Source organism: Capricornis sumatraensis, chromosome X, assembly GCF_032405125.1.
Source record: "Capricornis sumatraensis isolate serow.1 chromosome X, serow.2, whole genome shotgun sequence".
NCBI classification, from domain to species: Eukaryota; Metazoa; Chordata; class Mammalia; order Artiodactyla; family Bovidae; genus Capricornis; species Capricornis sumatraensis.
In genome coordinates this window covers 133,985,882-133,998,122 of record NC_091092.1, presented here as the reverse complement: position 1 = coordinate 133,998,122, position 12,241 = coordinate 133,985,882, and the positions used below count along the sequence as shown (strand labels likewise).

At 44.5% G+C, this 12,241-nt stretch overlaps 1 protein-coding gene and 1 non-coding gene across 2 annotated transcripts in view; one reads left to right on the top strand and one right to left on the bottom strand.

Moving 5' to 3' along the window:
* LOC138071965 (epidermal growth factor-like protein 6) overlaps positions 1 to 12,241 on the top strand; it is a 175,609-nt gene that overhangs the window by 85,257 nt on the left and 78,111 nt on the right. The gene's annotated exons all lie outside the window — the stretch shown is intronic.
* Positions 1,875 to 1,982, bottom strand: LOC138072051 (U6 spliceosomal RNA). The gene has a single exon (XR_011144207.1). It is a non-coding gene; the product is annotated as a U6 spliceosomal RNA (small nuclear RNA).

Sequence of the window (12,241 nt, the reverse complement as noted above, 5' to 3'; positions counted from 1 at the left end):
CAGTGATGTGGCCATTTTCCTGTATCTGGATTTTTGCATGGCTGGAGTACAGTAATGGCGGAGAATATTATGGTCTTAATGATTATTATTGTGATTATAACGTGGATACTTGAGTCATAGTCACCAAAACCCTCCATTATTATGAATTGATCCAATGTCTGTATGGGGTCGCAAAGAGTGGACACGACTGAGCGCAGCCGCAAGCACTATATTAGCCCCCTCCCCGCCCCCCATAACCTGCCCTGCAAAGCGTTATTGAGAACAGGCTTAATTCTTAGAGGGGCTGGTTAGTCTTGCTGAGTTCTAGCTTTAGCCTGCAAAAATATAGTCGTTGCTCATCATGGTTATCAGAAAAGAACAAGATGGGTCAATATATATCATCGTGACAGAAGGAGGGGAAAATCCTACAACAGATTTAGAGTAAAGGACTGTGTGGAGCGAATTCTCTGGTGGTTAGGATTCTGTGCTTTCGTTGCCGAGAGAGCGGGTTCAGTCCCTGCTGGGGGACTAAGATCCTACAAGCTGAGTGAAGCCACTCTCACCAAAAAAAAGATGGTGACTGGGTTACAGTGATGTTTTATAATGAAGGACAGGTTACTGAATTTGAGAAGTCTACAGTGGTCCATCTAGTCAAGGCTATGGTTTTTCCAGTGGTCATGTATGGATGTTAGAGTTGGACTGTGAAGAAAGCTGAGTGCCAAAGAATTGATGCTTTTGAGCTGTGGTGTTGGAGAAGACTCTTGAGAGTCCCTTGGACTGCAAGGAGATCCAACCAGTCCTTCCTAAAGGAGATCAGGCCTGTGTGTTCATTGGAAGGACTGATGCTGAAGCTGAAACTCCAATACTTTGGCCACCTCATGCGAAGAGTTGACTCATTGGAAAAGACTCTGATGCTGGGAGGGATTGGGGGCAGGAGGAGAAGGGGACAACAGAGGATGAGATGGCTGGATGGCATCACCGACTCCATGGATGTGAGTTTGAGTGAACTCCGGGAGTTGGTGATGGACAGGGAGGCCTGGTGTGATGTGATTCATGGGGTCGCAAAGAGTCAGACACGACTGAGCGACTGAACTGAACTGAACTGAACTGAACTGACAATGCAAGTAAAATGTATTCTTAAAACTCAAGACTATCTCAGGGCAGTTTCAGCTCTAACAATAGGAGCTGAGAGGTCTTCTATACCAGGAGAGACTTTTTAGTTTTCAGGAAAAATGGTAACATTTAAACCTTAAAGAAATCAGGATGCACTGAATAAATGCTATAAAATATTGTAGTTTAACAACTGAAATCATAAATGGCTTTATCTAAACAAATCCCTCAGTGTGAAGATCACACAACCAAAGTGATTTGTGAGAAATGCATAACTGCATGAAATTAAAGCTTCATGAATGTATGTCATCTGCCATGACTTACTAGTTTTCCAAGCATCTTTGGGGGCACTGTAACATGCATTTTGTCATTTTATTTTCTTCTTATCAACATAGTTAGATACTTTCATGAACTAATCATTCATGAAAATAGTCTGTCTTCTCCTAATGAAACTAATTGAGTGTATTAACTATATCAAAATTTCTACCACATATTTTTTAAAACTCAAAAATAATTTCTTAAAATTGAATGCACCTAATTTCAGGGTTGAAAGATGTGTATCTTTACTTTAAAATGGTGGGAAAATTTACCAGAAAGAGCAACCTACCAAATAATTCACACTATAGAAGCACACACAGAGTCCTATTTTTTAATACCTAAAGCAGTCAAGAAGGCAAATAAAAAATGGCAAGTTGTATGTAATCTTAAGTTTTCTTTTGGTAAACTTTAAAAATATTCTGTGAATCCTATTCATAATATTATTTTTTTTAATGTTCAAAACTATAAGAAATATGGAACACTTCTCTGAATTTGTGTGTCATCCTTGCACAGAGGCCATACTAATCTCTGTATCACTCGAGTTTTAGTATATGTGCTATTGAAGCTTCTAGCACTGTAACATTACTTTGATTGTGCACAACCATCTTGGTTATAACAGAGCATCTGAAGGCACAATGAGTACAAATAGCTGCTTTATCTCCTAAAAGATAAGCTTTTTTAATTTTCAGATATGACACATTGAGCCTTGTCACTTGGTGTAAGTTGGCACTTCTGCGTATAGGAGATTCTGCCACTGTGACAAGTGCATGGTAGCAGCACACAACCTCCTGAGATTGGCAAGGTCAGCTGAGGATTGGACTTACTTGCCATCAACTGCTGTAATCGCAAAATAGATGGATATTGTTAATTCTTGTGTGATATTGACTCCATGCACCTAAAATAGGCTTTAAAGACTTAGTATGGTTTGATGCTCTATTTACCTTTTAAATGATTTTTGTTATTTAGGTTTATGTGCATAAACACATCATCATCCATCCAGCCTTCACAGCCTTAAGGGTGGGCACACCAGCCCTTAGATGCTGCCTGAGAACCTCAGAAAAAGCTCGTGAACATGTAACATGGTTCTCAGAAAGCCTTGCCTCTGTGCTTGCTAGAGTGCACACTCTGAAATGGACTGTGAGAAATATCTGATTCAGCAGGATTATTCATTGTCCCCCTGGGAACTTGGATCCTCTTAATTTGGGCCTGTGGAAAGGGGAATGGGCAATGGGTGACAACTGGAGGCACTTGCAACTAGAAAGTCAGTGTCAGCTGAGGATGCTACAGGAAGAGTAAAAAGCACCAGAAAGTTCTGTTGCCCTGAGCACATCAGTGCATTTGTGGAGTGCTGTCAACTCCTGCATGCTGTCTCACTTGTGTCTGACTCTGCGACCCCATGGACTGTAGCCCACCAGGCTCCTCTGCCCATGGGATTCTCTAGGCAAGAATACTGGAGTGGGTTTCCATATCCTCCTCCAGGGGATCTTCCCGACCCAGGGATCAAATCCGGGTATCCTGCCTCTCCTGTGTGACAAGCAAATTCTTTACCACTAAGCCACTGGAGAAGTCCATGTATATACTTATTAACTTTTCTCCAAAGAATTACCCCACACACTCTGGTTAATAATGGGGAGCACCCCAAGTGCTCAGATCAGTGGAGAAATAACTCCAGAAAGAATGAAGGGATGGAGCCAAAGCAAAAACAATAGCCAGCTGTGGATGTGACTGGTGATAGAAGCAAGGTCCGATGCTGTAAAGACCAATATTGCATAGAAACCTGGAATGTCAGGTCCATGAATCAAGGCAAATTGGAAGTGGTCAAACAGGAGATGGCAAGAGTGAATGTCAACATTCTAGGAATCAGCGAACTAAAATGGACTGGAATGGGGGAATTTAACTCAGATGATCATTATATCTACTACTGTGGGCAGGAATCCCACAGAAGAAATGGAGTAGCCATCATGGTCAACAGAAGAGTCCAAAATGCAGTACTTGGATGCGATCTCAAAAACGACAGAATGATCTCTGTTCGTCTCCAAGGCAAACCATTCAATATCACAGTAATCCAAGTCTATGCCCCAACCAGTAACGCTGAAGAAGCTGAAGTTGAACGGTTCTATGAAGACCTACAAGGCCTTTTAGAACTAACACCCAAAAAAGATGTCTTTTTCATTCTAGGGGACCGGAATGCAAAAGTAGGAAGTCAGGAAACACCTGCAGTAACAGGTAAATTTGGCCTTGGAATGCGGAATGAAGCAGGGCAAAGACTAATAGAGTTTTGCCAAGAAAATGCACTGGTCATAGCAAACACCCTCTTCCAACAACAGAAGAGAAGACTCTACACATGGACATCACCACATGGTTGACACCGAAATCAGATTGATTATATTCTTTGCAGCCAAAGATGGAGAAGCTCTATACAGTCAACAAAAACAAGACCAGGAGCTGACTGTGGCTCAGATCATGAACTCCTTATTGCCAAATTCAGACTTAAATTGAAGAAAGTAGGGAAAACTGCTAGACCATTCAGGTATGACCTAAATCAAATCCCTTATGATTATACAGTGGAAGTGAGAAATAGATTTAAGGGCCTAGATCTGATAGATAGAGTGCCTGATGAACTATGGAATGAGGTTCGTGACATTGTACAGGAGACAGGGATCAAGACCATCCCCATGGAAAAGAAATGCAAAAAAGCAAAATGGCTGTCTGGGGAGGCCTTACAAATAGCTGTGAAAAGAAGAGAGGCGAAAAGCAAAGGAGAAAAGGAAAGATATAAGCATCTGAATGTAGAGTTCCAAAGAATAGCAAGAAGAGATAAGAAAGCCTTCTTCAGCGATCAATGCAAAGAAATAGAGGAAAACAACAGAATGGGAAAGACTAGAGATCTCTTCAAGAAAATTAGAGATATCAACGGAACATTTCATGCAAAGATGGGCTCGATAAAGGACAGAAATGGTATGGACCTAACAGAAGCAGAAGATATTAAGAAGAGGTGGCAAGAATACACAGAAGAACTGTACAAAAAAGGTCTTCATGACCCAGATAATCACGATGGTGTGATCACTCATCTAGAGCCAGACATCCTGGAATGTGAAGTCAAGTGGGCCTTAGAAAGCATCACTACAAACAAAGATAGTGGAGGTGATGGCATTCCAGTTGAGCTATTTCAAATCCTGAAAGATGATGCTGTGAAAGTGCTGCCCTCAATATGCCAGCAAATTGGGAAAACTCAGCAGTGGCCACAGGACTGGAAAAGGTCAGTTTTCATTCCAATCCCAAGGAAAGGCAATGCCAAAGAATGCTCAAACTTCCGCACAATTGCATTCATCTCACATGCAAGTAAAGTAATGCTCAAAATTCTCCAAGCCAGGCTTCAGCAATACGTGAACTGTGAACTTCCAGATGTTCAAGCTGGTTTTAGAAAAGGCAGAGGAAGCAGAGATGAAATTGCCAACATCCGCTGGATCATGGAAAAAGCAAGAGAGTTCCAGAAAAACATCTATGTCTGCTTTATTGACTATGCCAAAGCCTTTGACTGTGTGGATCACAAGAAACTGTGGAAAATTCTGAAAGAGATGGGAATACCAGACCACCTGACCTGCCTCTTGAGAAATCTTTATGCAGGTCAGGAAGCAACAGTTAGAACTGGACATGGAACAACAGACTGGTTCCAAATAGGAAAAGGAGTACGTCAAGGCTGTATATTGTCACCCTGCTTATTTCACTTATATGCAGAGAACATCATGCGAAATGCTGGGCTGGAAGAAACACAAGCTGGAATCAAGATTGCCGGGAGAAATATCAATAACCTCTGATATGCAGATGACACCACCCTTATGGCAGAAAGTGAAGAGGAACTAAAAAGCCTCTTGATGAAAGTGAAAGTGGAGAGTGAAAAACTTGGCTTAAAGTTCAACATTCAGAAAACGAAGATCAGGCATCCGGTCCCATCACTTCATGGGAAATGGATGGGGAAACAGTGGAAACAGTGTCAGACTTTATTTTGGGGGGCTCCAAAATCACTGCAGCTGGTGATTGCAGCCATGAAATTAAAAGACGCTTACTCCTTGGAAGAAAAGTTATGAGCAACCTAGACAGCATATTCAAAAGCAGAGACATTATTTTGCTGACTAAGGTCCATCTAGTCAAGGCTATGGTTTTTCCAGTAGTCATGTATGGATGTGAGAGTTGGACTGTGAAGAAGGCTGAGTGCCGAAGAATTGATGCTTTTGAACTGTGGTGTTGGAGAAGACTCTTGAGAGTCCCTTGGACTGCAAGGAGATCCAACCAGTCCATTCTGAAGGAGATCAGCCCTGGGATTTCTTTGGAAGGAATGATGCTAAAGCTGAAACTCCAGTACTTTGGCCACCTCATGCGAAGAGACAAGACTCTGAATCTGGGAGGGATTGGGGGCAGGAGGAGAAGGGGACAACCGAGGATGAGATGGCTGGATGGCATCACGGAGTCTATGGACATGAGTCTGAGTGAAATCCAGGAGTTGGTGATGGACAGGGAGGCCTGGCGTGCTGCGATTCATGGTGTTGCAAAGAGTTGGACACGACTGAGCGACTGAACTGAACTGAACCCAGAGTGCTCAGATTCCTCAGTCACCTTATATTCTTAAAAGTCCTGCCAAGATTGGGATCCAAGGTCACGGTTTAAAGCAGAAATCCCATTTCGGCCTGTTGGTGGCAAGGACACAGAAGGGAAATGGGCAGAGTCCTGGGCTTATCTTCAGAGAAAGCTCCAGGCCCCAACAAGCATGTATGGAAGTGCTCCTAAGTCATCAGACCTCTGAGGCAGGGCACAAAAGGCCTTGGGAACGCACGCATGAAATTTCAAATTATTCCTCTAAAAACTAAAAATAGAGTTGCCAGATGATCCAGCAATCCCACTCCCGGGCCACTCCCAGGCATGTATCTGGACAAAAATATAATTCTAAAAGATGCATGCTAGTTCATAGCAACACTACTTACAATAGCCAAGACATGGAAAGAATTTGTGCTATCAGAAGCCATCCTCAGCCATGTCTCCTGGGTTTCCTCTGTGGGAGTTGCTAAGCACAGCTGGCCTCCTCAGGGGCTGGGGGATATACTGCTACTGCTGCTGCTAAGTCGCTTCGGTTGTGTCTGACTCTGTGCGACCCCATAGACGGCAGCCCACCAGGCTCCCCCGTCCCTGGGATTCTCCAGGCAAGAACACTGGAGTGGGTTGCCATTCCCTTCTCCAGGAGAAGCTCCCCAGGATCAAACCTGGGTCTTCTGCTTCATGAACAGACTCTCTACTGTCCCAGAAATCAGGGGGACTCTAATCACTATTTTTTTTTAATTGACTGCCAAAATAGGAGGGCCTGGTTTCATCCGTGGGTCACGAAAATTGAGGAGTTCATTTCCTCAGTTCTGTCCGACTGGATTTCCTATCCATCACTAATACCCAGCGCATGCACAAACTCATGTCCACCAAGTCGATGATGCTATCTAATAGTTTTCCCCAATGTTGTCCCTTCCTATTCTCATCTTCAATCTTTCCTGGCACCAGAAAAATCTCCTAGAAAGCCCATTCACGGTTATGAGAACCTTACTGACCGAAATCAGTCCTGAATATTCCTTGAAAGAACTGATGCAGACACTGAAACTCCGATACTTAGCCGACCTGATGCAAAGAACTGACTTACTGGAAACGACCCTGATGCTGGGAAGGACTAAAGGTGGAAGGAGAAGAGACGACAGAAAATGAAATGGTTAGATAGCACCATTGATTCGAACAAAATGAGTATGAGTAAATTTCAAGAATGTGTGATAGACAAGGCATCCTGAAGTGTCACAGTCCATGGGATTACAGAATAGTCGGACACGACAGACAGAGTCAACTGAGCACAGCGAAGCCTAACCTCGGAATTTCACCCCGATAGTCGCACAGAGAGCTCTTAAATATAAGAAGCCCAGAAACAAAGCCTGACTCAAACCTTTCACTTTGCAAAGTCTGTTTTTCCATACAGTGATGTTGGCCTTGCTTCTCTCAAGGCCTCCAAAAATTGAGAGTAACGCAGTGATGTTTCTCCCCCAATCCTAACCTATCGAATACTAAACGCATGGCAAAAAGACCCCACTTGGGCACAAGCACACATAACACAGTTAGGGTGAAGAGCGTCAAGGGTAAGTCCGGGTCAAGAGTTTGCAACAGATGTTTTCTCTTAAGCGACTAAAGGCTCATTCTTCAAAACACAACATTTAAAAGAAATTATGATAAATTGAAAATATATTGCATGCAGTGCATGCTGGTTATGCAAATATTCATTGAGTCCCCGCCCCCAAGATTCGCCCCTTTCCCCGCCCCAGCACCCGGGAAGCCAGCTTCCAGTCCCTTGTTCCCAGGCCCCTGACTCCATGTTTTCTCCTCCTCGACACTCTGAGTCTGATTTCTTTTCAATAAGGATTTTGTTGACAGCTTACAATAATGATATATGGGCGCTGCATTTGACACAGAGAAGGTTCACTATAATGTCGAATGAGAGTGCCGAACCTCCTCAGTCATGCCCAGATTATTTGTGAACCCCACGGACTATAGCCCTCCATGCTCCTCTGTCCATGGAATTCTCCAGGTAAGAATTCTGCAGTGGGTAACCATTCCCTTCTCCAGGAGAAGCTTCCCCAGGATCGAACCTGGGTCTCCTGCTTTGTGAATGGACTCCTTGCTCTCAGTGACTCTAATCACTATTTAAAAAAAAAAAAAAAGGTGACTGCCAATATAGTACAATATAGTAGGGCCCAGTTCCATCCCTGAGTCGTGAAAATTGTGCAGTTCGTTTGCTGAGTCTTATCCGACCAGCCTTCCTTGCTTGCTCAAACTCATGTCCATTCAGTTGGTGATGCCATCTAATTGCTTTTTGCACTGTGGTCCCTTTCTCCACCTGCTTTCAATCTTTCCCAGCACCAAAAAATCTCTTGGATATCCCCTTTCAGTGTTACGGGAATCTGACCAAAGATTCCCATACAAGATGGAGGAGTAGAAGGTCGTGCCCTCATCCTCTCCTGGGAGAAGTCCAAAATTACAACTCGGTGCTGAACAACCATCAACAGAATGTTGGATCCCACCAAAAAAAGATACCCCACGTCTAAGGGCAAAGGACAAGCCCAAACAAGATAGTAGGAGGGGTGAAATTTCGTTTAGAATCAAATCCCATACCCGCCAGTGACACTTGGAAGGCTCAAAGAGAGCCTTGTGCACAGCAGAGCTCAGAAACCCCACTGAGACTGAGCCAGAACTGTGTGTGAGTGTCTCCCGTGGAGGGACGGTGGGTCAGCAGTGGCCCGCCGCAGGGGCAGGGGCTCTGTGTGCAGGAGCCCTGGTCACACACCCTGTGGCATAAGCCCTCTTGGAGGAGGTCACCATTAACCCCAACCATAGAGCCCCCGAGCAGACGACCCACAAACTGCAGAACAATCATACCAAAGAAATTCTTGCACTGTTAAGGAAGTTCTAGGACCCACAACAGATTTACCAACCTGGGGATCTGGCAAGGGAACTGAGAACCCCCAAGGAATTTGACTGTGGAGGCCAGTGGGATTTGCTTACAGAACTTACACAGGACTGGGGAAACAGACTCTTGGAGGGCACAAACAAAACCTTGTGTGCACCAGGACCCAGGAGAAAGGAGCAGGGACCCCCACAAGGGACTGACCCAGGCTTGCCCGCGGGTGTCCAGGAGTCCCTGGCAGAGGCGTGGGTCGGCAGTATACTGCTGCAGGGTTGGGGGCACTGAGTGCAGCAGTGCCTGCCTGGGACCTTTGGAAGGAGGTGGCCATTATCTTCATTACCTCCACCTTAGTTTGGTCTCAGGTCAAACAGCAGGGAGGGAAGACAGCCCCACCCATCAACAGAAAATTGGATTAAACATTTACTGAGCATGGTCCCGCCCATCAGAACAAGACCCAGTTTTTTCCCCACAGTCAGTCTCTCCCAGCAGGAAGCTTCCATAAGCCTCTTATCCTTATCTGTCAGAGGGCAGACAGAATGAAAACCAGTGTCAAAGAAAACTTCTCAAACTGATCACATGGACCACAGCCTTGTCTAACTCAGTGAAACTATGAGCCATGCCCTGTTCAGTTCAGTTCAGTCCCTGAGTCATGTCAGACTCTGCGACCCCATGAACTGCAGCACGCCAGGGTCTCTGTTCATCACCAACTCCGGGAACTTGCTCAAACTCATGTACATCAAGGCAGTGATGCCATCCAACCATCTCATTCTCTGTTGTCCCCTTCTCCTCATGCCTTCCATCTTTCCCAGCATCAGGGTCTTTTCTGATGATTCAGTTCTCCTATTTTGGAAGTCACCTTTTTTTTTTTTTTTAAATAGTGATTAGAGTCACCCTGATGGCTTATACAGTGAAGAGTCTGCTTACAAAGCGGGAGACCCAGATTCAATCCTCGGGAAGCTTCTCCTGGAGAAGGGAATGGCTACCCACTGCAATGTTCTTGCCTGGAGAATTCCATGGACAGAGGAGCCTGGAGGGCTATAGTCCATGGGGTCGCAAATAGTCTGGGCACGATTGACGAGGTTCAGCACTCTATTTCATTCAACATTATCGTGAACCTCCACTGTGTCAAATCCAGCACCCATATATCATTATCTTAAGCTGTCAACAAAATCTTTATTGAGAAGAAATCAGACTCAGAGTGTCGAGGAAGAGAAAACATGGAGTCAGGGGCCTGGGAATAAGGGACAGGAAGTTGGTTTCCTGGGAGCTGGGGCGGGGAAAGGCGTGAATCTCGGGGGCGGAGACTCAGCGTTTATTTGCATAACCAGCATGCATTGCACGCAATATAGATTGAATTTACTCTTTTAATTCATTGTAGAGTTCTTTTAAACGTAATATTTCGATGAATGAACCCTCAGGCACTTACGGGAAAAGATCTGCCGCAAACTCTTGACCCAGACTTACCCTTGACGGTGCTCACCCTAACTGTATCAGGAGTGCTCGTTCTCAAGGTGGGTCTTTTGTGGTGCGTGACGGGTAGGTTTTGATAGACGTATAAGCTGCGCTTCCCATAATTTTTGGAGGCTTTGTGAGCTAAACAAAGCCAATATGGTTGTATACAAAAACAGACGTTCAGTTCGGTTTAGTCACTCACTCGTGTTCGACTTCTTGCAACCCCCATGAGTCGCAACACGCCAAGCCTCCCTGTTCATCACCGTCTTCCGCGTTCACTCAGACTCATGTCCATCAAGGCAATGCCATCCAGCCATCTCATCCTTGGTCATCTCCTTATTCTCTTGCCCCCCAGTGCCTCCCAGCATCAGAATCTTTTCCAATGAGTCAACTCTTTGCATGAGGTGGCCAAAGTACTGGAGTTTCAGCTTTAGCATCATTCCTTCCAAAAAAGTCCCAGGGCTGATCTCCTCCAGAATGGACTGGTTGGATCTCCTTGCAGTCCAAGGGACTCTCAAGAGTCTTCTCCAACACCACAGTTCAAAAGCATCAATTCTTCGGCACTCAGCCTTCTTCACAGTCCAACCCTCACATCCATACATGACTAGTGGAGAAACCATAGCTTTGACTAGATGGACCTTAGTCGGCAAAGTAATGTCTCTGCTTTTGAATATGCTATCTAGATTGGTCATAACTTTCCTTCCAAGGAGTAAGCGTCTTTTAATTTCATGGCTGCAGTCACCATCTGCAGTGATTTTGGAGCCCAAAAAGATAAAATCTGACACTGTTTCCACTGTTTCCCCATCTATTTCCCATGAAGTGGGAGACGAAATTTTTTTGACACAGGCCTTTTTGCTGGGGTTGTTAGAGTTAACAGTTTTCTGTGTGTTTGTTCCTTGTGTTAGGTTTTGGTCTGCTCAGTTGAACTCAGTCTTGTTTGATTGTTTTGTAACCCCGTACATTGTGGCTTTTCGGGTTTTCCTGTCACCCGTCCTGGGAGCTTACTCATACTTTTGAATCCATGGTGCTATGTAATTATTTCATTTTCTGTTTTCTTGTTTCTTCTCTGATCTTCAGTCTTTTCTAGCATCAGGGTCTTTTCCAGTAAGTCAGTACTTTGTATTAGGTGGCCAAAGTATTGGAATTTCAGTGTCAGCATCAGTTCTTCCAATGAATATTCAGGACTCATTTCCTTTAGGATGGACTGGTTGGATCTCCTTACAGTCCAAGGGACTCTCAAGCGTCTTTTCCAAGACCACAGTCAAAGAGCCTCAGTTCTTCGGACTTCAGCTTTCTTTACATAAGTGCAACTCTCACATCCTTACAGGAGTACTGGGAAAAAAAAATGCTTTGACTTGACGGACCATTTTCAGCCAAGTAATGTCTCTGCTTTTTAATATGCTGTCTTGGTTGGTCATAGCTTTTCTTCCAAGGAGCAAGTGCCTTTTAATGTCATGGCTGAAGTCACCGTCCTCAGTCATTTTAGAGCCCAAAAAAATAGTCAGTCACTGTTTCCATCGTTTCCCCATCTATTTGCCATGAAGTGATGGGACTGGATGCCATGATCTTCCCTTTTCTGAATTTTGAGTTTTAAGCCAACTTTTTCACTCTCCTCTTTCAGTTTCATCAAGAGGCTCTTTAGTTCTTCACTTTCTGCCATAATGGTGGTGTCATCTGCATATCTTTGGTTATTGATGCTTCTCCCTTCAGTGTTGATTCCAGTTTGTGCTTCATCCAGCCTGGCTTTTCACATGATGTACTCTGCATATAAGTTAAATAAGCAGGGTGACAATATGCAGCCTTGACTACTCCTTTCCCAATATGGACCCAGTCTGGGTTTCAATGTCTGGTTCTATTACTTCCTGACCTGCATACAGTTTTCTCAGGGGGCAGGTAAGGTTG